This window comes from Furipterus horrens, unplaced genomic scaffold, assembly GCF_987537825.1.
Source record: "Furipterus horrens unplaced genomic scaffold, mFurHor1.1.pri manual_scaffold_6, whole genome shotgun sequence".
Classification (NCBI taxonomy): Eukaryota; Metazoa; Chordata; class Mammalia; order Chiroptera; family Furipteridae; genus Furipterus; species Furipterus horrens.
The window spans coordinates 128,552,703-128,576,431 of NW_028327176.1; the positions used below are offsets into that span (position 1 = coordinate 128,552,703).

Here is a 23,729-nt window from a genome sequence, read left to right on the forward strand (position 1 = left end):
GTTAAAGAAAATACAACAGCAAGTATGACTTATTTTCCTTTGTTTTTTAAAGTTTTAAAATTCATTTAGAGAAAGAGAGGAAGGGAGAGAAACATTGACCTGTTGTTCTACCTATTTATGCATTCACTAGCTAACTCCTGTATGTACCTTGACTGGGGATCAAACCCGCAATCTTGGCATATGCTCCAACCAACTGACCTACCTGGGCTAAGTCAAATATGATTCATTTTCAAGTGAAGATTTTCCGATCAAAAAAAGTTTTCAATATAAACTATTTAAATTTCTCCTTGGAATGAATAGCTAGTTATTGCTTTAAAATTGCCATTAGTCTCTGACACTATATTAAACTATTTGTCTTCATACCTCAAACAGATATTATAAAACATGGTGACTCAAAACATCAAAGACACAAAAGAGTTTTATTAAGTTGCTTTATTTAATTTGAATTTTAAGAGAAAGAATATTCTGTTTTTGGACATCAACTCCAAATACATTGAGTTTGTTAACTTGGAGCCCATGAGCTACCTGGTTAGCATACACTGTCATGCCAAGAATGCAGCTAAGCCAGCATTAGGCACCAACTATCAATTTGTAATGTCACCAGAAACTTGGCGTTTCAAATCTAGTTCTAAGCTGAAGCTTCTAACATAGTGGCAGGGCTCCAGACACTCTGGTTTATGGGAGAGGGAGAATATGTGTATGAAAGGTTGTACTCAGGAGAGTCATACAAGAGATCCATTCATGACAGATGAAGAAACTTGACAGAAAGCACAAAGGTACAGTGGAATTTGAAATACTAAAATAAATTTTGACTTGATAGGAACAGCAAGACCAAATTGTTTTCCTGAAGACATGGTCCAATTTTTGAAGGAAAATTGAGGAGCCTTTGAGCAGGAGAAAATTATTTTATAGATTTGGTAGGAAAGTTATCAAGTCACTTGGAAGTTTTGAAAAATATCAGGCTTTGGGTACTTGTTTTTCACCCAAATCCATTTAATCTTTGAAGGTTTCCAAATTAGAGAAGAATTTATGTTGATACAGGAACCTTATATGTAATTGTTGATATTCAGGTTTGGAAATAGTTGTTCTTTGCTAGAACCATAGGCCAAAAAAAAAAAAAAAAAAAAAAGGTGGAGGAAATAGCCAATTGTTTGTCCTACACTTCTCCAGCCCTCATCTTCCCACCCCCACAGACTGTCGTATCTGTGACTATCAGCTTAAAAAGTGGATACTCAGAGCACTTTCCTCTCCTTATACTGTGCAGCCTGCTCTGTCCTGCCCATTAAATTGGGCTACAGAGAGACCTGAGATCATTATGCCTCCCACCATGTCTTCAGTGTGTTGGAGAATAGGGCAAAGCAGAAATCAAGTTTTATCAGTTGAGCCAGAACTGCACAGAGAAAATGATAATCCTCCATATTCTCTTCAGTCAGTCCTTACCTCTCCTTTCTTCACACTTTACTAAGCTATTCTTGATGCAATGGAAAAAAAAAAAAAAGAAACAATAAGTGAAAAAGCCCTTCTGAGCAGAAAAGGAAGGAAACTTCCAGGGCACAAGCAAAGTTAGAGCAAAACTATAAAATCACTCTGTTAAAAAGAGTTATGAAAATGCCCTCAAGCTCTTGGAATTAAGTTCAGATAAAGCTCTCAGTTTTTCAGAAAACCAAAGCTTGAAAGTTTTACAGGTCAAGTCCCAGATAATTTGATTCACACTTCGACTTGTTTGCCCTGTCTACTGGGGAACTGATACATAACTTCAGAAATTATATTACTAACGGAAATATTAAATCACCTGTATTTTGTTATATATATTTTTGCTTTCAATTCTCCTGAAACCATCTGTCGGAGAGACACTAAGTCTAGCTCATGAGAATAAAATAATTTTTTAATCATAATATCTTCCACCAATCTGTATACTTTCTTCATAAGTAGATCTGTGCATAGAAAAGGCATAAGAACAAAGTCATGTAAAACTTATTGTAGTTTCTGAATAATTAAAGAGCAGTAGAGAGAGAGGCAAGCAGTAGTTTAATTCTTGTACCTAAAGATCTCACTTTTCATATGCCCTCCTCCCAGTTCCTATACCTCAAGGAAGATAACATATTACAATTTTTCAAGACTTAGCCACCTAAGAACCTCTTTCAAACACAGGAAAGAGTTATTTCTTTCCTCGGTGATATGGTCTACTTGTGCTTAAGTTCCTTTGTTTCCAATGTCTACTTATGACAATCTTCATAATCTATAATATTCTCATAGGAAGAAGAGCATTTAATAAACCCAGCCTAAAACTGAAATCTTCCTAGAGAGATTTCTTTTAGAAATTTATATATAAATATTCTGCCATATGCCAGTTAATTAAAAACCAATAATAATGGCAGCAGATATAAATGTAAATTTATTTTATAAACACAGTAGGCTTTCTTTTCAGTTATCTCCTTATTTCTACATAGTCATTTAATGAAACTATTAAATCTAACAGTTTTAATAAGACATTAATAATATTTCTCTCCATTCAACTCATTATAATGAAACAGATGCAGAATGCTACAAAGAAAAAAAGAAAAACTTGATGGGGGAGGAAGAAGTGTGTTGGAGAACCAAGAAATCAGAATTTTTTTTAAATGAGTCACTTGAAGCCATAGTGAGAAAGGTTTTGCTGAATACATGCTATTCTTAGTATGAAATACTACAGATTTACTGACATCTACCTTAAAGGTCATTTTAGTAACATTTAAATTATAACATCAGTGCCCCTGGCTATAGATAGGTAATTCTTAATGTAGTTGTTATCCACTAATATGAAAGAAATTACTACAAAACTTAATGGCCTACATTTATTTCACAATTTTGTGATTCAGGAATCAGCCTAGCTGGGCACCTTAGCTCAGGGTCACTCACAAGGCAAGTACTTGAAATTTTCACAGTGTCTTTGTGTTTCCTGTCACGTCTCTTCATCTGTCATGAATGAATCTCTTGTGTAACTCTCTTGAGTGCAACCCTTCATACACATATCCTCCCTCTCCCATAAACCAGAGGGTCTGGAACTCTGCCACTACTTTAGAGTCAAGCTGATGGCCAGAGTGGTTTTCATTTCAAGGCTCCACCAGGGGAGAATTAGATTCCAAGCTCATTGACATGGACATTACAGGATTCAGTTTCTGATTGGCAAGCCTGCTACATTGAGCTCTGCATAGAACAGAGCACCCCAGACAATGTGCTTCATCACAACAAGTAAGCAAAAAAAGAGCCAGGGAAAAAGAGCAAGGGAGAGAAAAATGGACTTTGGTCTTTTATAACCTAATTTCAAAAGTGATATCCCATCATTTTGCCATATGCTATTCTTTTGAAGCAAGTTACTAGATCTAGTCCACATTCAAAAGATATTGCACAAAATGTGTGAGTACTAGTAGGAAGAAAGAATCTTTAAGGGCCATTATAGAGACTGCTTTGCTTATCACACCTGATATGGGAAATTCTTTGTTACCCCAGACCTTTTTCAGATAACATTTTTGGATGATGATGCTCAAAAGTTAGGGATTTCAAAGAAGGTAAAGGGGATCAAATACAAAGTGACAAAAAGTGACTAGATTTCAGGCAGGGAGCATTTAAAGTACATCTGAAATTTATACCTTATTAGCAAATGATATTCCAATAAATTTAATAATAAAAAAGTTATTGGGTTTAATTTGAATAAAATGTGTTCTATTTTGTACTCTGAATATTGAGGTTTTTTTTCAGGAAATAATTTTTAAATATTTTCTTATTTTTAACTAATTAATGATATATATTGATATATCTAAAATACTTTTTTGGATAAACAAAGTTAAGGAGAATCAGAGGAAAAATCAAATGAAGAGTCTATTTTTTCAAAATATATTTTAATACTGAGCTATAATACCATACAATATAGCCTCCTTGACACATATATCATTTAATAGCTCCCATTTTAGAAATAATAAAAAGGGCAGTTATAGATGGACATTATAATTGTTTCCCAAAAATAAGCAAAACCACAAAAATGTCTAGTCAATTCTTTGAAATTTTTTCCCTTCTCCACTAAGTCAGGGGTGCAATTAGATATTTTTGTATATTAGTTGATGTCAAAACTTCAGATGTATGTGCATTTTTCTGTAGAGGGAGTTAATGGCATCTATTAGATTCTCAAAAGACCACACACCATTGCTCTAGACAACAAGAACTTAGGCAATGAATTCTTATACTCTCTCATAAATTTGCTTCATAAAATAAAAGTCAAAAGATAAAAAATGCAAAGCAAAATTTACTGAATTTTCTTTTAAACTGTCCATTTCATCAGTTAACTAGTGTTGGACTACACATTTATTCAACAAATATTTATTCAGTACACTAAATGCCAGCCATGGTTATAAACAAGGAAATACAAGTCCCATCCTCAAGGAGCTCACATTCCTGAGGGTTATTGGGTAGCAGACAAAAAAGACAGTATGTATACAATACTGAGTGTGCTAAGTGTTGTGGAGAAAAGAAGCAGAATATACCTGAATTCTTCAAAGCCTTAATGGGAATATACATATCTTAATTCAGACCTTTTGGTCTTACATAAAAGCTTTAAACTTCAATAAAATACACTCAGTTCAGTCCAACAACTATTTATCTAGCACTTACTATGAGCTAAATGCTGGGAAGGCAGAGATGTTCATGCTGCTCTGAGAAGTTTATTGTCTGGGCTTAGAGGGTACCTCTAGGAATCCCTCTGGGCTGGGTCAAGGGGTTCCCCTCTGTGACCATACAATAACCTGGGTATACATTTATTGTGCTTACCTTCAAGTCGCATCAAAGTGTATCTCTTTCCTACTTGATTATAAGCTCTTTGACAGCAAGACCTACACTTTATTAATCTTTGATTTTCTAGTGCTTGGGGCTTAGTAGCTGTTGATCTGCACTTTAAGAGTCAAGCTACTAATTATTGAAGGATAGTGCATGCTCAGGACTTTCTCTAACTTCTTTCCATCTTAAGCAGTACAATTCAGAATGATATTTTTCTCTCTTAGGTTTCCATCAAAATCAGTGAATATCATTGATATGAAATTTGACATGTAAAAAAAATGTTTTTATTAAGACCATATGCATTCTTTCCAAGGAAAACTGGCTAGAAACACATTGCCATGTTTTATCAAGAAAAAAATCATTCCTCTTTTCAGGCCCTTCCCTCTTTCCAGCCCTGCGCGGATGTAACAGCTCCACACATCATGCGCCACCTCTGCTCTTGCCCTGAGATGAGAAGTGACCCGGAAAAAAATGGAGGAAAGAGGATCATGTTATTAAGGTGATGATCCCTGCTTTTGCTTGCTTCACTGGCAAATTATTTTTTTAAAAGACGCTATTAAGTTTTTTTTTTTTTTAACTTCCATTTTTTGTTCATTTTTGTTGTTGTTATTTTTATTATTTTTATTTTATTTATATGTTTTTAGAGAGAGGGAAAAGGAGAAAGAGAGGGAGAGAAACAACAATGTGCGGTTGCCTCTCACGCTCCCCCAACTGGGGACCTAGCCTGCAACCTAGTCATGTGCCCTGCCTGGTTTGCAGCTCGACACTCAATCCACTGAGCCACAGCAGCCAGGGACACTATTAAGTTTTAAGATAAATTTTACCAGAAGAATCATTCAAATGTCAGGTCTCCAAAGAAATAAAGGGATAGATAAAAATTAAAACTGAACTGAACTCCTCAAGGCCAATATGTTCTCTGTGTATATTGTATCAAAAACAATTATGTAACCATTTCTCTCTGAATAAGGCCTAATTCTCTGTCTACATCCTGTAAAATATGGGGGGGGCGGTGTCTTTTTTTTTTTTTATTGCAAATTTTTCTCAAAGGCAAATGCTTTCCCACACTCAGAAATGCATTCTTGGTCCTTTGAGCATCTATTGTATGCCAAATTTCACAGTTTTAATTCTAAACTCTAGTTTTTTCAAACATGCATTACAGTAGAAAAGAATATTATTCTTTATGCTTAACTGACTCAAATAGTTAATCATTATCTCTGTGAATTCTTTTTTAAAAAATTTGTTTACTATGCTTTATTGATTGTGCTGTTAGAGTTGTCCCAATTCCTTTTCCCTTTGTTCCCCTCCACCCAGTGACCCCCTCCCTCCAGTTGCCCACCCCCCGCTTAGTCCATGCCCATTGTTTGTGCATATAGTTCCTCTCAACATCTTCCTATATACTCCACTCCCTCCTACTATGCTTCTTAATTCCTGTACAATCTCCCTCCTTTTCCCCCTTTCCCCCTCCCCACTGACCTCCCCCCATAATGTTCCCCATACCTATAATTCTTTTCCCACTCTCGTTGCCTACTTAGTTTGCCTTTGTTTCGGTTCCCTAGCTTCTGTTCTTGGTTGTTGTGATACAGTTTTCATTTTAATGTTCATAGTTTTGATACTCTTCCTCCTAAACAAATCCCTTTAACATTTCATAAAACAGTGGTTTGTATCTGATGAACTCCCTCAGTTTTACTTTGTCCTGGAAGCACTTTCTCTGCCCTTCTATTCTGAATGACAGCTTCACTGGATAGAGTAATCGTGGTTGTAGGTTTTTGCTTTTCATTACTTTGAATATTTCTTGCCAGTCCCTTCTTGCCTGCAGAGTTTCTTTTGAGAAATCAGCAGAGAGCCTTATTGGGACCCCTTTGTATGTAATTCTCTTCTCTCTTGCTGCTTTTAAGATTCTCTCTTGGGACTTCCGGCCAAGATGGAGGCTTAGACGGACACGCTAGGTCTCCCTCTACAACTATAGTGGAATACAACTACTTCAAAACAAAGGATAACTAGAAATTCCAGAAAATAAAGCTACACGGAAGCCCAACATATGAAGTTATAAACCAGCGGTGCCATTTGGGCAGGTAAGAGTTAAAGAAGGCAAAGCTGTTTGCGGAGCGGCGGGGCGGGGCGGCGAAAAATCCTGGAGGCAATCAAGCCCCTGGCGTGCCCGACTCTGGCGCTGGGGAGCAGCCGCAGCATCGCCTTGAACAGTGAGGCCCAGGGGGGCGGGAGGACGGATCCCGGTCTCCTAGCTGAATAACTGTGTGAATCCATCTTGGACCCCCGCCCCCACAGAAAGCACCACAGGGCTGCGAAATAGGTCGCGGACAGGCAGGCGACTCCGATCAAGCCCCTGGCGTGCCCGACTCCGGCGCTGGGGAGCAGCCGCAGCATCGCCTTGAACAGTGAGGCCCAGGGGGGCGGGAGGACGGATCCCGGTCTCCTAGCTGAATAACTGTGTGAATCCATCTTGGACCCCCGCCCCCACAGAAAGCACCACAGGGCTGCGAAATAGGTCGCGGACAGGCAGGCGCCGGAGGTCGCTGATTTGTGACGCGTACGCAGGCACTGCCCCCTGCCCCCGACAGCCGGCCCAGGAAAACAAAACGCATCTGTCAAAATGTGGCAGACAAATATAGAGATCCCGGTAGCACAGCTCACCAGACAGCAGATAGAGAACCTGACAGATGAACAGATAAGAAACCTGTCAGAGGCTCAGTTCTGGGCCATTGTTATCAGGTGGCTTACAGAATTCACAAAAGAGCAGGAAAAAGATATGAAAGAAGCGAAAAACTTTCATAACGAAAGGAACAAAACCACATACGAGACAGATGGTGAGGAATCCAGAGTCCATTTCAACAAACTGGAATATGGAGAAGGAACAAGCAGTCAACCAATGCAGCGAGAGGAAATGGCAAGCAACAATGAGAGGATCAGAAACCTCTGGGACAGCTATAAAAGGCCCAACATAAGAATCATTGGTTTGCCAGAGAATGAGGAAGATGAACTAGAACTTGAAAAATTGAGTGAAAATATAATAAAGGAGAACTTCCCAGACTTGGGGAAGGGAATAGACTTGCAGGTCCAGGAAGCAAGGAGAGTTCCCAAGAGACTGGACCCAGGGAGAACCACTCCAAGACACATTATAATCAAAATGTCAAAAATTAAAGATAAAGAGAGAATCTTAAAAGCAGCAAGAGAGAAGAAAAGAATTATGTACAAAGGGGTCCCAATTAGACTATCAGCTGACTTCTCAAGGGAAACCCTACAGACAAGAAGGGACTGGCAAGAAATATTCAAAGTAATGAAAATCCAAAACCTACAACCACGAATACTCTATCCAGCGAAATTGTCATTCAGAATAGAAGGACAGAGAAAGTGTTTCCAGGACAAAATAAAACTGAAAGAGTTCATTAGATCCAAACCACTGTTATATGAGAAGTTAAAGGGACTGGTTTAAAAAACAGAAGCTAGGGAGATGAAACAAAGGCAAATGAAACAGGCAATGAGAGTGGAAAAGGAACTGTGGGTAAGGGAAACATAGTGGGGGGAGGCCAACAGGGAGGGGGAGTGGGGAGAGGGAGGGAGATGATATAGGAATTGGGGATCATGGAAGGAGGGAATGGAATAGACGGAGAGAGGTTGGGAGGAACTGTAAGCACAACTAATGGACATAATCTAAAAGGGGGGGACAACTGGAGGGAGGGGGCCACCGGGTGGAGGGGAGCAGAGGGAAGGGAAAGTGGCACAAATGTAATATTTTAATCAATAAAACACATTAAATCTGGAAAAAAAAAAGATTCTCTCTTTATCCTTAATTTTTGACATTTTGATTATAATGTGTCTTGGTGTGGTTCTTCCAGGGTCCAGATTTTTTGGAACTCTCTGTGCTTCCTGGACCTGTAAGTCTATTTCCTTCCCCAAGTTAGAGAAGTCCTGCTTCATTATTTTTTCACATAATTTTTCAATTTCTACTTATTCTTTTTTACCTTCTGGCGACTCTATAATTTGGATGTTGGCCCACTTATAGCTGTCCCATAGGTTTCTGAGCTTCTCCTCATTTTCCTCACTTTTCATTTCCTCTTTCTGCAGTGGTTGACTGCAACTCCAAATAAAAGTAACAAAATGCATCCTTCCCTATGCTCCAATTTGTTGATTTGGTCCCTGGTTTTCTTTCCCTCACCACTAGTTTCGTATGTGTTTTTGTTCATTTTAGCAGGAATAGCCTTCATTCTTTCCCCTTCTTATTTAAGATCTATTGTTATGTCTGTAAGCATTTTTATAACCAAAGCTCTGAACTGTGCCTCAGAAATATTTCCTATCTGCTGCTTCATTAGATTAGATATTTTCTGTCTGGTCAGCTGTGTCACCGGGAACACTATCATGATCTGTACCATCCTGCAAGTTCTGTGTTTACCTTTGCTTCCTGGGAAGGGCTGTCACACTTCCTATGCTATAGGGGGCGGAGCCCCATGCACTCATCACAACTGGGCGACCCTTCTCACCACACTGTGGTGTTTTGTGTGGGGGTGGGGGTCCAAGATGGATTCCTGCCATTCACTCTTCGCTGAGAGACCAGGAGCCTCCTCCTCCATCCCCACCCCCTCCGGACCTCACAGTCCAAGGCAATGAGGGTCTGCCTTCCCCAGCATTGAAATCACAAGCTGATGGGTTCGGTCTGCAGACGGGGGTGCTCCCCAGGCGCTTCTCGCTTCCCCTTAAAAATGAGTGTCTGTGCTTATCACAGTCCCACCGCCATTGCCGCTGCTGCCACTGCCAGAACAGCTTGAACTCTGCCCTGGCTTCACCCGTCCTACCCACCCAGACAAGCACCACTTCTTTATAACTTCATACATGGACTTCCATTTATTTTCTGGAACTTCTGGTTATTTCTGATTTTGAGGTCGTTGTATTCCTTCTTAGTTGTGGAGGGAGATGTAGTGTGTCAGTCTAGGCCTCCATCTTAGCCAGAAGTCCTATTTCTATGAATTCTTGAGAAACTGCTTTTTAAATTAAGAAGCAGACAGAGAACTTCCATCAATCTCCCTCTCTTTCTCTCTCTCTCTCTTTTTTTTTTTTTTTTTTTTTTGAGAATATAACAAATATGAGGATGTGGAATGAAAAGCCTGCATTCTTCTGGATCATTATGTTGCTTCCATACTATATACTAATACAACGATTAAAATGTCACTATTGCCAAGGCAGGGTTGGGTTTAAATTAACAACCTTAATAAAAATCCAGTCAGAAATGAAGGATATACTGAGTGAAATAAAGAACAATTTACAGGGAAACAACATTATAGTGAATGAAGCCAAGAATTAAGTCAATGATTTGGAACATAAGGAAGCAAAAAACAACCAGTCAGAACAACAAGATGAAAAAAGAATTCAAAATAAGAGAATAGTGTAAGCAGTCTCTGGGACAACTTCAAGAGGTCAAACATTCACATCATAGGGGTGCCAAAAGGAAAAGAGGAGAAGCAAGAAATCAGAAATCTATTTGAAACGATAATGAAAGAAAACTTCCCTAATTTGGTGAAGGAAAGAGACATGCAAGTCCAGGAAGCACAGAGAGTCCCAAACAAGTTGAACCCAAAGAGGACCACACCAAGATACATCATAATTAAAATCCCAAGGTTAAAGATGAAGAGAGAATCTTAAAAGCAACAAGCTAGTTACCTACAAGGGAATTCCCATAAGACTGTCAGCTGATTTCTCAAAAGAAACCTTGCAGGCCAGAAGGAATTGGCAAGAAATATTCAAGGTCATGAAAAGCAGGGACCTACAGCCAAGATTGCTCTCTACATAGCAAAGATATAATTTAAAATTGAAGGGCAGATAAAGAACTTCCAAAACAAGAAAAAAACTAAAGGAGTTCCTCACCACCAAACCATTACTATATGAAACATTAAAGGGAATTATTTAAGAAAAAGAGTATCAAAGCTATGAACAATAAAATGGCAATGCATACAGATCTATCAACAACTGAATCTAAAAAACAAGAAAAACAGAGACAGAATCATGAATACAGAGAGTATTTTGATGGTTGCCAGATTGGAGGGCTTGTAAGGGAATGGGTGAAGAAGTGAGAGGATTAAGAAGTGCAAATAGGTAGTTAGAGAATAGCCGTGGGGATGTAAATTACAGCATAGGAAATAGAAAAGCAAAAGAACTTAATACACATGACCTGTGGACATGAACAATGGTGTGGGGATTGCCTGAGGGAGTGGGGGGTGCTGGGTGGAGAGGATGAAAGAGAGAAAAATTGGGACAACTATAATAACATAATAAATACATATTTAAAAATAAAAATAAAAAATTATAAAAATAGCTGGAGGGACTGATGATATTTTGCTTGAGGAAGAAAAATTTAAGGGAGGACATTTTTGCTGTCTTCAACAATTTAAAAGGTTTTTTTTCTGGGCTACTCCAGAGAGTATGTTGATAGGCTTATGAAGTGGGCAACCAGCAAATACAAAACCATTTTTAGCTAAAGAAATGTAATTTGCTCATAAAAAAAGAAAAGTCACACTACTGTGGATGATATCCACCTGAGTTTTAAAGTATATTAAGCATGAGCTATATTTATAATTAGGAAATAATAATTAGAATTGTCATCCAGATTTCAGCTTGTGACATGTCCACAGCAGTGTCTTCTGAAGTAGCCACCCAAAAATACCCTATTTTAATGTTCTGTAAAATAGGTATCCTTATTTATTTACTTATTTTTTCTCTAAACTTAATTTATTTGCTGTTGATGCTCTGTTTCTTTTCACTACAATATATAATTTCCCTGAGAATAAGGTCTCTTCTGTCTTATTCAATGTTATATACAGTCTTAAACATCGTTGCTATAAATATTTATTGAATGAATTAATTTATAAGAGAGGCACATTTGGGGTTAACAAAAGAAAGATTATTTTTCCCTGTGGAGACAGGGATTTGAATGAATTAATTTATATATAGAAAGGTAGATTTGGGGATTAACAGACGAATTTTCTTTCTATGGAGACAGAGAAGGGTGCTATCAATCATTGAATATATTTCACATTTACTAGTTTTATCTTAATAATTTGTCATTAACTGTTTTTTGAGCTCTTATATGCCAGAAATAGTTGAGAAAGCAAAGGCTCAGAGAAGGTAGATAACAGCCCTACCTCATGTTTTTTGAACTGAGATTGTAATCCAGCTTGTTTCTAAAACCAGTGGGCTTTGTAGTATTCCATAAATGGAACAATATTTTTATGAAGATGAATCTCCTCTCATTAGTGTACTTAAGCCAAGGCTAGGTGATCATCCACTGAGGTGCTAAATTATGTTAAATAGTGAATTCTTGAATTGAGTGGGATATTGGACTGGATCCAGCTCTAAGACTGGGTGATTCATGATATAAGCGGCCCATTCATGATAGGAACTGATTCTGTAACAGGACTTCTTTATTTTGGAAAATAACAAAGAAAGGAAAGCTTTTCTAAAAGTGTTGCTTGGACCCCAAGAATGTGAACTTACACAGTAACTGAGACATTATCCTTTAATCCTAGCTGGATGGTGTGGAAGGTACACAAAAAAGTATACTTGTGTTTCAAATGCTATAGCTCCTATAGTCCACAAGCAAAAAAACAAAAACAAAACAAACAAAACAAACAAAACAAACAAACAAAAGGCCTTTGAAATTATAAGATGGAAAGTTTTCAATAAAGTAAGAAAATTGTACTGTGATCGAGATACTAATTGGGTGAGTGTCTAAGCATAGCTTATATAATGAACTCTGAAAAGGAGTGAAACAATGAAAAAAAGAAACAGATACTGGCAATGTCCCAGGAGTCATGCTTGGAAAGAATTAGTCTATCTCTTACAGTATTACTGTTTATAGGATTAGTTAATCACTTCAAAATGAAAATGTTATTTTGAAGCAGCCTATCACCTTGCATTTCAAATATATATAGAATTATTTAAATCTGTATATTTTTTAAGTTAAGCACTGAAGATTTTTTAAGGGATCAATGTAAGCCAGATAATGGTGAGAAATTCATTAACCAGAAATGTTTACACTAGGTGTTTTGAGTAGTTACAGTTGAATTTGTGAACAAAAGATATGCAAATACTTTTGGTTTAGCTTTGTAATGCTTATAAATAAGATTTTCCTATTTATTATACTTAAAAGTTTATGCTGAGTTCAGTAGTTATTCATGTGAAATTGATATGTTTATTGATATAAAATTAGTAGTTAAAACAAGTTATAATGTATTTATAGAATATGAAGTATTAGTATGTTTAGTCAAATATCACGACATAAAGGTGACTTGTATCCAAAGGAATGATGAAATGGCAGAAAGTGAAAAAGTCAAGTGAATTCTGGACAAGGCAGATGGAAACTAAAAATGCATCTATAAAACTGGATTAAAAGAATCTTTTTCATATGTGCATCTGGCACAGAGAGTTTGCCTGGCTTGTTAGTTTGCTTTCTTACTGTTTATTGTATGTTCAACTTCTGGAAAAGGAAACATAGTTATGTAGTTGTGTCTTTTTAAAAAAATATTTTTTTAAATTTATTTTTAGAGAGAGGGGAAGGGAGGGAGAAAGAGAGGGAGAGAAACATCAATGTGTGGTTGCCTCTTGTGAGCCCCCAACGGGGGACCTGGCCTACAACCCAGGCATGTGCCCTGACTGGGAATTGCAACGGTTTGGTTTATAGGCCAGCACTGAATCTATTGAGTCACATCAGCCAGGGCTAGTTGTGTTTTATATTACACTATAGACATGTTCCTCAAAAGTGTAAGCTGAAATTTTGTAAACTAAATATCTGAATTGGATTATTGGTATTGGCTTTAGAAGTATTTAGCAAATCGTAACCTTATCATTTCTGCACTGTGAACTATTTTAAGTAAATTTTTCTTAAACAAATAAATCTTTTTAACTATTGAGTAATGGGTCATATCTGCTTGGCATGAGATTCAAAATAAAAAGGCAATATATAATACCTCCCTATTCAGGCCAATTATGAAATAAACTGCTAAGATTCATTTATTCTTAGATGGCAATGTGATGGGATCTGAAACCAGGTGTTCCATTATTCTGCTTTTAGTTGAATACAACACTGAAAATTCTTGAATCAGAAAGAGTCAAATATAGTTCATTCAAAATAATTATTCTTTCATATAAACATCCTGGTCAAAGTTATTAAAATTGTACCATCTCTTGGAGTAACTTATCACTGTACAATTCCTAAGAGAAATTGAGATGGAATTATTGAAAACAAGTGAAAATACATGACAGTGATCATTGTTGGAGAAAAAGCCAAGTCATACACAGGGGAGAGCCTAATATCTGGGAGAAAGTATCTGTATTCCCATAGCTTAAACAATGTGGAATTCCTCAAAACTGGGGCTATAGCAGCTTCGCTTCAGACTAAGGCTAATTGCAGTATGCCAAATCCTCTTATTCTACTGAAATACATTTGCCAAAATTATTCTCTTTCACCCTATAATATACTCATATTCAATTTTTCCTTTCTTCTTCTGAGTATTCCACAATCTTAAATACATAAGTTGTCACTGTTCACACATGCACATTCTAGTCCACTCTCCTTGGCTGCCCAGTTACATCAATGCTGCACAAACCATTCTTGTTATATTAGCAATGACTGACTTATTCCAGATAGACCTCATATATATGGGTATATATACCTACATACACACATGCATGTGTATAAGTATATATACGTGTGCACATATGCACAAATATGCATATATACAAGGTGTCTGGAAAAAGTCAGTCATTGTCAATTGTAACAAAAACAGTTTGTGCAACATCGATGTAACCTGGTAGCTAAGAAGAGTGGACTGGAATGAGTACGCATGAATAATGACGACTTCACTATACTACTCAGTAGGGGTGGTAGATGCTGTTGAGTGAGTATGTGTACTGTGTGCCTGTGACATTCAAAATGACTGAGTAGAGCAACGAATCTGCATCAAGTTTTGGGCTAAGCTTGAATGTTCCTCCCTGGAAACTATTCAGATGATTCAGAAGGCTGCGGCTATGGGTAACTGGTGATTGGCAGCTTTTATCACAACAACATGCTCACTCATGCATCACGTCTTGTGCAGAGTGTTTTGGCAAAATGTCAAATCACCCAGGTGACTCAGCCCTCTGACAGGCCAGATTTTGTGCCCTGAGACTTCTGGCTTTTTGCAAAACTAAAATCACCTTTAAAAGGGAGAGATTTCAGACCATTGATGAGTTTCAGAAAAATATGACAGGGAAGCTGATGGCAATTGGGAGAACTGTGTGAGGTCCCAGGTGCCTACTTTGAAGTGGACTGAGGTGCCATTGTCCTTTGTACAATGTTTTGTGTATCTTCTATCTTCTTCAATAAATGTAATAAATGTCTCTATTTTCCATATTACATGGCTGGATACATTGTGAACAGAGTGTATGTGTGTGTATCTATATATAGATACACACACACATATATTATCACATTGTTGTTTGTAAAAAATAAAGAATGGCATGGATCAAAAGTAGCAGTAGGAAAGCAATTTTGAAGGTATTTTAAAAATGTGGATAAAATATGATGGCAGCTTGTACTAGGGTGGTAGCAGTAGGTAGGGAAAGCCAGCCATGAACAGATTCAGGATATATTGAAAGGGCAACTGATTTGTGAATGTATTAGATGTAGGGAATGGAGGAATCAAGGAGGATACTTAGATTTATAGGTTGAGGGAAATACTTGGGGAAATAGGTTTGAGGAAGTGAATTAGAGCTAAATTCAAAAGGAGACATCAGACATGCACTGTATATATGGATCTAAAATTCAGGAAAGGGTTCAAGTTCAAGATGTACATTAGGGAGTCATCTGCATGTAGAAGATACTTAACACATCACCTTTACCATTTGAGGAACACAAAAACAAAACATTTTAGCCATATGGGAAGACAAGGTAAATATTGTTGTCTACGTTATTTATTACATTTAATGGCAGTTATTATGTATTGAACGTGTGTAATTTATATACTACATGTTAGATGTACCCTTAGGCACACATAAATATCATGGGGGAAGGGAGAGAGAACTTGTTTGCTATTATGTTCTATGTGTTACGGCTCTGTAATCCTCAAAAATATGTATCAATTTTTCAAATTGACAGTGGTCTACATGCTAATAAAACAGTACATTCACTGGTATAAAGGTAGAGGACAGAAGTATCAGTCATCTCCTAGTGCATTCTCACCTTATTATGCAATATTGTAATAAGTGTGTGACTCCTAGCTGTCACTCACTTCTGGAGATAGGAGGGTAGAGCAGAGGAGTTGCAAACAGAATTTTTCTCATGGCCTGTCTGAGGCTATGGCATATTGTGTCACTTACAATTACTGTGTAATTGACTCAAGTCTTTCCTGGCACATCCCCAGAGAATGGCAGGCTGGTCCTGTAATAATTAGTAAGCTGTTTGGCCATGGTATGCTTATGCTCAGTCTCCATTGTTCATATACTCAAAATGATTTTTCTTTTTATAAGATTATATAGCATTGTGCAGCAGGTCAAACAACTCCAGGATACCAAAACAGTTCAGATATGGGAGCTTGAAAAGTGTCTTTTTCAGTGGGTTTGTGTTTGGTCACAGTATAAACACACCCAGTTTCTGTTGCAGTCTTAGCATTACTGCAGTTTCATAAATATTACTGTGCACCCAAAGTTTAATAAGCACTTTATAGAATTGAAAAGAAAATTGTGCTTCTGAATGTAGGGTGATTGGATTAAATGGTTATTTTTTAAAACTTTAATGTTTTATTTATTTGTAATGAATGCTACAGACTACTGCACAGTAGAAACTATCTTGGCCAAATGGTATTCTATTCTTGCCTAAATGCCTCTGGTGATCAAGATTTTCTATTCTTGAGACTTTTGGTCAAATTGGTGGCATAGGCAGACATGGCTTGCCTCTTTGCAGTCACATCAAAATTACACCTAAAATATAGAATAACCATCACTGAGAATCATCAGAAATTGAGTTGAATGGATGTGTGACAACTACGGAATTAAAGAAACCACACCCACCCAGATTGATAGGAGGGGCGCAGACATGAAATGGGCTGGTCCCTCAACCACATGTGGTGGATAAACATTCAGGTGGCTATTTCAGAAATGAGGAATCCCAGCCACAGAGCAGAGCCCCCATCCCAGGGTTCCAATGGCAGGGAGGTAAGTTCCCACAACTTCTGGCTGCAAAAACCAGTGGGGATTGAGTCAGTGGAAGAAACTGCTGGAGCCCCAAGATGTTGCTCTTAAAGAACCCACACATAGACTCACCTAGTCAGACTCACTCCCCCTGAGCTCCAGCACTAGGGTAGCAGCTTGAAAGGCACCATTGGTATACAGGGAGGAACGAAAGTATCTGGCATCAAGGTAAGCAAAAGCCATTGTCCCTTTTCTAAACCCTCCCCCTCACAGAGTTGGCAAGCTGCTGCCATATCTGAGACTCCATCAACCTGGCTAACATTATTTGACTAGCCTTGGAGATCCCCTGAGTCTCTGCCCCACTCAACTTACAGCAGCCCACCAAAGCTGCTTTTCGATATGAATGACTGCTCTTGGCTCATGCTTTACAACTTCCTAAATCCTATCAAAGAAGCAACAGATGGCTTCATTGAGCCCCAGGCCTGGCACTAGCAGCAGTCAGCCTAGTTTTATAGCTTGGCTTCACCTTGAAATTTCCAAGCCCAGCACAAGTAGAAGCCATCTCAGAATGCTTTATAGCTCAAGAAGGGTGGCCAGGGCAAAACATTGGTTGAGGCTGACCTTGGTCTGAACCACCAGGAAACCCCAGGGCCAGCTCATCTAGTGGACAGCTACAGACCAGGTCAGTGCACAGCTGATCCACCATAGAGGGCAGAGATTGGTAGTAAGTGGTCTCAGCCTATCTTTGCAGCTGACTGGCCTGGGTAAATCCCTCCCATTGACCTGACAACAGCAAGCAAGGCTCAACTTCAAGAGAATGATGTACTCAGCCCACTTGAAGGGCACACCTCGAGTACCCAGTTTGGGTCATAGGGGTGGCTGTGCCACTGAACCCTACAGGACACCTACTATATTAGGCCACACTACCAAGACATGGAGTTACAGCAGCTCTATCTAATACATAGGAACAAACACAGGAAGGCTGCCAGAATGAAGAGACAAAGAAACATGACCCATATGAAAGAACAGATCAAAACTCCAGAAAAAGAACTAAACAAATGGAGATAAGTAATCATGTGTAGAGTTCAAAACACTGATAATAAGGATGCTCAGAGAACTTAGTGAGGACCTCAACAGCATAAAAAAATTCCAGTCAAAAATGAAGGATACACTAAGTAAAATAAAGAACAATTTAAAAGGAAAAAACAGTAGACTGGTTGAAGTCTGGAATCAAACCAATGATTTGAAACATAAGGAAGCAAAAAACATTCAGGACAACAATAAGAAAAAATATGAAAAAAGAGGATAGTGTAAACTGTCTCTGGGACAACTTCAAGAGGTCAAACATTCGCATCACAGGGGTGTCAGAAGGAGAAGAAAAAGAGAAAGAAATTGGAAATCTATTTGAAAAAATAATGGAAGAAAACTTCCCTAATTTGGTGAAAGAAATAGACATTCAAGTCCAGGAAGGACAGAGAGTCCCAAACAAGATGGATCAAAGAGGACCACTCCAAGACACATCATAATCAAAATACCAATGGTTAAAGATAAAGAGATAATCTTACAAGCAGCAAGAGAAAAGTGAGGGAGTTCCCATAAGACTGTCAGCTGATTTCTCAAAAGAAATTTTGCAGGCCAGAAGGGATTGACAAGAAATACTCAAAGTCATGAAAAGCAGGGGCCTACAGCCAAGATTGTTCTACCCAGCAAAGCTATCATTTAGAATTGAAGAGCAAATAAAGAGCTCCCCAGAACAGAAAAAATAAAGGAGTTCATCACCACCAAACCAATTATATTAAATGTTTAAGAGACTTAATTAAGAAAAATAAGATCAAATCTATGAACAATAAGATAGCAATATACATATTTACCAACAACTGAATCTAAAAAGCAAACTAGAAGAACAGAGACAGAATCATGGATGCAGAGAGTGTTTTGATGGTTGCCAAATTGGAGGGGTTGTAGGGGAATGGGCAAAGTGATGAGGGGGTTAAGAAGTACAAATAGGAAGTTACAGAAGAGCCATGGGGATGTAAAGTACAGTATAGAAAGGAGAGTAGCCAAAAAACTAATACACATAAGGATTGCCTGAATGGGTGTGGGGGTGCTGGGTGGAAGAGGGCAAAGGGGAAAAATAAGGACAACTGTAATAGCAAAATCAATATTTATAATTTGAAAAAAGAATTTTCTATTCTCTGACCACAAACTATTCTAAGGTAACATAGTGGTTTAAAGTCTATGTATCTAGTATATACAGCAGCAGCCATCACATAAAAACTGAAAGTATGGGCTCACAAGCTTTGCATCAGGTGTTACAATTTCAGATCTCAATTTTGCTTCTGTAAACTTGAGATATTGGAGATATTAATCTTGTAAGCCTCATTTTTATCATCTATAAAATGCAGTTAAAATATTGGTCTCACATGGCTATTGTATGGGTTACATGTAAAAGTGCTTAGGACAATGTTTGGCAATGCTGAATATCAATAAATAGTAGAGAGGTAAAATATCATTGTCATATATGATGGATACTCCCCTCATACCTCTCACCCCATGACTTACTTATTTGAGCCACTAGAAATGCAGCCTATAGTTTTCATTGTCTCAAAGGGACAAGTTCAAGTAAAACAAGACATCAAAATGTCAAATTCTTTAAGAAGGATCTGGATGAATAAGTGAGTCAGTCCTACTTACCCTGCCTCCTTCCATCTTCTGACTACATAATGATAATCTGAACTGAGGCAAGGGAGATGGTCAGTAAGAGAAGAAAAAATATGAGTCCAAGTGTTTCCTGGCCCCTGACCAGCTGCATTGTCTGCTCCACCAGAAACTATCATATGTGGTTTGCAGTTTGTGCATGGCCAACTTGTGATTCCCTAACTAAGCTCAGTGCCCTAGTGCATTGGCTTGGTGTCCTTGTGGGAAGAAAATGTCTTCTCTTCTTGGAAATGTTGAACTGACCTCATTTACCGTAAAATGACTTTTTTCATGTAAAGAGGGACTTGAGATAAAATCTGATAGACATAGAAAAAATAAAATTATGTTTTCCAGATTTTGGTATATGACTTAAAAGTTCCTACTAGCTATAGGAACTTTCATCTTTATATTAGCCAAAATGCTTCACCGCTGTAATTTCTACCTGCTTGTGCCATAGAAATATAATTTCTTTTTTACCGAATAACTCTTCAAATATTTTAACATGGAAACCCCATCTCTCAAATTTTCTCGAAATTATTATTCCTAGTTTTGTTAATCATTTATCAAATAGAATGATTCTAAACCCTTCCATTGTACAATAGTTACTATAACCTACACATGTGCAAGTATATTAGTCTCAAAGACTTGTGCTGAAAACTGGGTTTTGGATTTATTTTAAAATTTTATTCTATGTGAGATTAATCTTTTGTGACACTAAAATGATAAAAAAAACTTTTAAAACAATGGGAATAACTGTCTTAAAGGAACTGAAAAACTCATAGCAACAACTCTGAGAGTAAGGAGGAACTCATGTTTTAGTTATGTAAATAAATTTGTCTTCCCTTCATTCTGAGCTTTGTCATCTCTCTTAGACATTTCATAAATGCTAACTTTATTATGAATATTATTAAGTTTATTATCAGTAAGAAAACTACTGATAGCATCTATTTATAAAAATTAATTTAAAAGTTAATAATATGTAACTAAAGTGAATTACATACTACCTTATTTATTCATAAACTTATGAGCAAATGGCATATGACATAAACATCAGCAAAATCAAAATAGAAAATCAGACTATGGGGAATGTAAAACAATTTTGTTAGTATTTTGTATTTCCCTCTTCCTTCTGGCTTTACACAAGCAATGACTTTTGGTTTCTGGTAGCTGTCAAAATGATTGCATGTTAGGCAACATAATTCTAGCATTAGAGGTATGACTTAGTGCATTGTCAACTACCGCCCCTGCAACCATCTCATTTCTCCAGTTTCCTGTTTGCAGTAGCTTTCAAGCTGACGTCTTCATGCTGTTCTCATTACTAATTTAAGTACAGCCAGGAAAAGCGCATTAGCTTTTCTGCTCCCAAACAGAAACCTGTAGACATGCAGCAGTAGCCAGACGACCCCCTAAGCCCTGAGAATGGTTCTTTGTCACTGCTCTTGAAGTGCATTGTCTGATTCCAAGCATTATGCAGCATGGCCTAATGAATCAAGCCTGGGATCAAGATTTACAGGCTTCCTTCCTGCTCTTGAAGCAGATTTCTGGCTAGCGAAAAGAGGAACACTTAACATTGTGTACGGGTGGCGAGAATTCTCTTCATTTCTAAAAGGCATTTAAATTCCCTGGTACGCAACATATTAACAGATATGTTTGTATCAGCAAAACTTAGTAGTTTAAAACATCCCCATTTAGTAATAAAAGTTTTATAAGGGTTTAAAAATTTCCACTTGCTCATTCTCATTCATCTGTTTATTCAGCTCCTCACCGGTATTCTGAGGGATTCCCTCCTCTACCACATCCATAGCAATTTTTTTGTTTTGCTTTATTCATTTTTAATGATAGTAAAATATAGATAACATAAAATTTACATCTTCACCATTTTTAAGTATACAATTCAGTAGTGTTAGGTACGTTTACATTGTTGTGTAAGCAACCTTCACAATTCTTTCAAGTCATGGAACTGAAACTCTACACCCATTAAACACTCTCTATTCACCCCTCCCCCACTCTGCCTCTGGAAAACACCATTCTGCTTTCTCTCTCAATAAACTTGACTGCCGTGTGGAAGTGGAGTCATACAGTATTTGTGTTTTTGTGACTGGCTTATTTCATCCAACATATAATGTCCTCAAGGTTCATCCATGTGTGGCATGTGTCAGAATTTATCTACTTTTTAAAGCTGAATGGTACTCCATGATATATATAGACCACATTTTGTTTATTCATCCATTTTTTTCGATGGACACTTGGCTTACTTTCACCTTGTGGCTATTGTGAATGATGCTGCTATGGACATGTGTATACAAATATTTCTTCAAGACCCTGCCTTTGAGTATATACCCACGGGTAGAATCACAGAATCATAAGGTAATTCTATTTTTAATTTTTTGAAGACCACCATACTGCTTTCTGTAGCAGCTGCATCATTTAAAATGCCCACCAACAGTGCACAAGGTTCCAAGTTTTCCACATCCCTGCCAACCCTTGTTATTTTCTGTTTTTCTGATAGTAGTTGTTATGGATAGAATTCCCTCCCCTACCCCAAATTCATATGTTGAAGTCCCAACCCCAGTAAATCAGAATATAACCATATTTTGAGATAGGGCATTTAAGAGTAACTGAATTAAAATGAGCTCATTAGGGTAAAACCTAATCCAATCTGACTGGTGTCCTTATGAGAAGATAAGATTAAGACACACAGACAGAAGCCAGGAATGTGTGCACATGGAGAAAAGGCCTTGTGGGGACACAGTGAAAAGACTGCCATCTGCAAGCCAAGGACTCAGAAAAAAAAAAAAAAATAATAATTTGCCAACACTTTTAGACTTCTAGTTTCCAGAACTGTGAGAAAATAAATTTCTGCTGTTTAAGATACCCAGTTCATTGTATTTTGTTATGAGAGCCCTAGCAAATTAATGCAGTAACCATCCTAATGGCTCGTTGTGGTTTTGATTTGCATTTGTGTTGAGCATTTTTTTCATGTACTCATTGGACATACATACATCCTCTTTTGAGAAATATCTATACAAGTCCTTTGCCCATTTATAAATAGATTTGTTGGTTTCTTTGTTGTTGAGTTGGAGTTATTTGCATATCCAGAATGTCAAACTCTTATCAAATATAAGATTTGTAAATTATTTCTTCCATGCTGTGCTGATTGTCCTTTCTACATATGTGTTTTTAACTTTGACATAGTCCAATGTATCTATTTTTACTTTTTTTGCCTGTCTTTGGTGTCATATCCAAGAAATTATTGCCAAATTAAAAGTCATGAAGCTTTTCCCCTTATGTTTCCAAGATTTTTTATAGTTTTAGCTCTTATGTTTAGTTCTTTGATCAATTTTAAGTTAATTTTTGTATCTGGTGTAAGTATGACCCACTTCATTATCTTGCATGTGCATATCCAATTTTCAAAAGCTGTTTTTATGGCAAGTCTTCCTATACTTAAAGTTGAGTATGAGAAAGCAACTCTTGGGAAATGGTCTGAACTAAGTCTGTAATTCCCTAAGAGCAAAGTTTCCAGGCTCCCCATCTGTGCCCTTGCGGTGACAAAGCAGGGTTACAGGATGCTGGTTGGAAGTATGACTTTCACAAAGTACAGCTTTCATTTAGACAAGAGCCTGCAGTAAGCACACTCAAGACACTTCAAGTCGGGTGTGTTCATTTCCCAGAAGTACCTCAAGTATCCTCTGTTATCTCAAGGATTAGTGCCTCTTAGGCACCACTTAAAATTTCTCTCAACCTCACCTCTAGCACTTCCTCACAGGTATTGACTGGCTCTGATGTAATGAGGTCCTTGGAGGAATCTCTGGGCACTCACACCCACACAACCTGGAAGTTCAAGAGCGTCAACACCCATGGCCCCACTCTTGACCAATGGGGTGTGGGAGTTGATGGGGAAATGCTTCTTCCTTTCATCCTCTAAAGAGTTCTTAGGTGTACTTAATAAGGTTTCTCAAATGGGCCAGGCAGAATCCATCACCTACCATCTGTAGCGGTGGCCAACTTGACAATGTATCCTTGTTTGGTGTCTCCTCTGTTTGACTCCCACTTTC

At 37.7% G+C, this 23,729-nt stretch overlaps 1 long non-coding RNA gene across 1 annotated transcript in view; it reads left to right on the plus strand.

Moving 5' to 3' along the window:
• The first annotated feature begins 719 nt into the window (after positions 1–719).
• LOC150007403 (uncharacterized) overlaps positions 720–23,729 on the plus strand; it is a 31,936-nt gene continuing 8,926 nt past the window's right edge. Inside the window, exons 1-2 of the long non-coding RNA XR_016511816.1 lie at positions 720–776; positions 5,181–5,305. This is a non-coding gene — a long non-coding RNA (uncharacterized LOC150007403). The remainder of the gene's footprint in view (positions 777–5,180; positions 5,306–23,729) is intronic.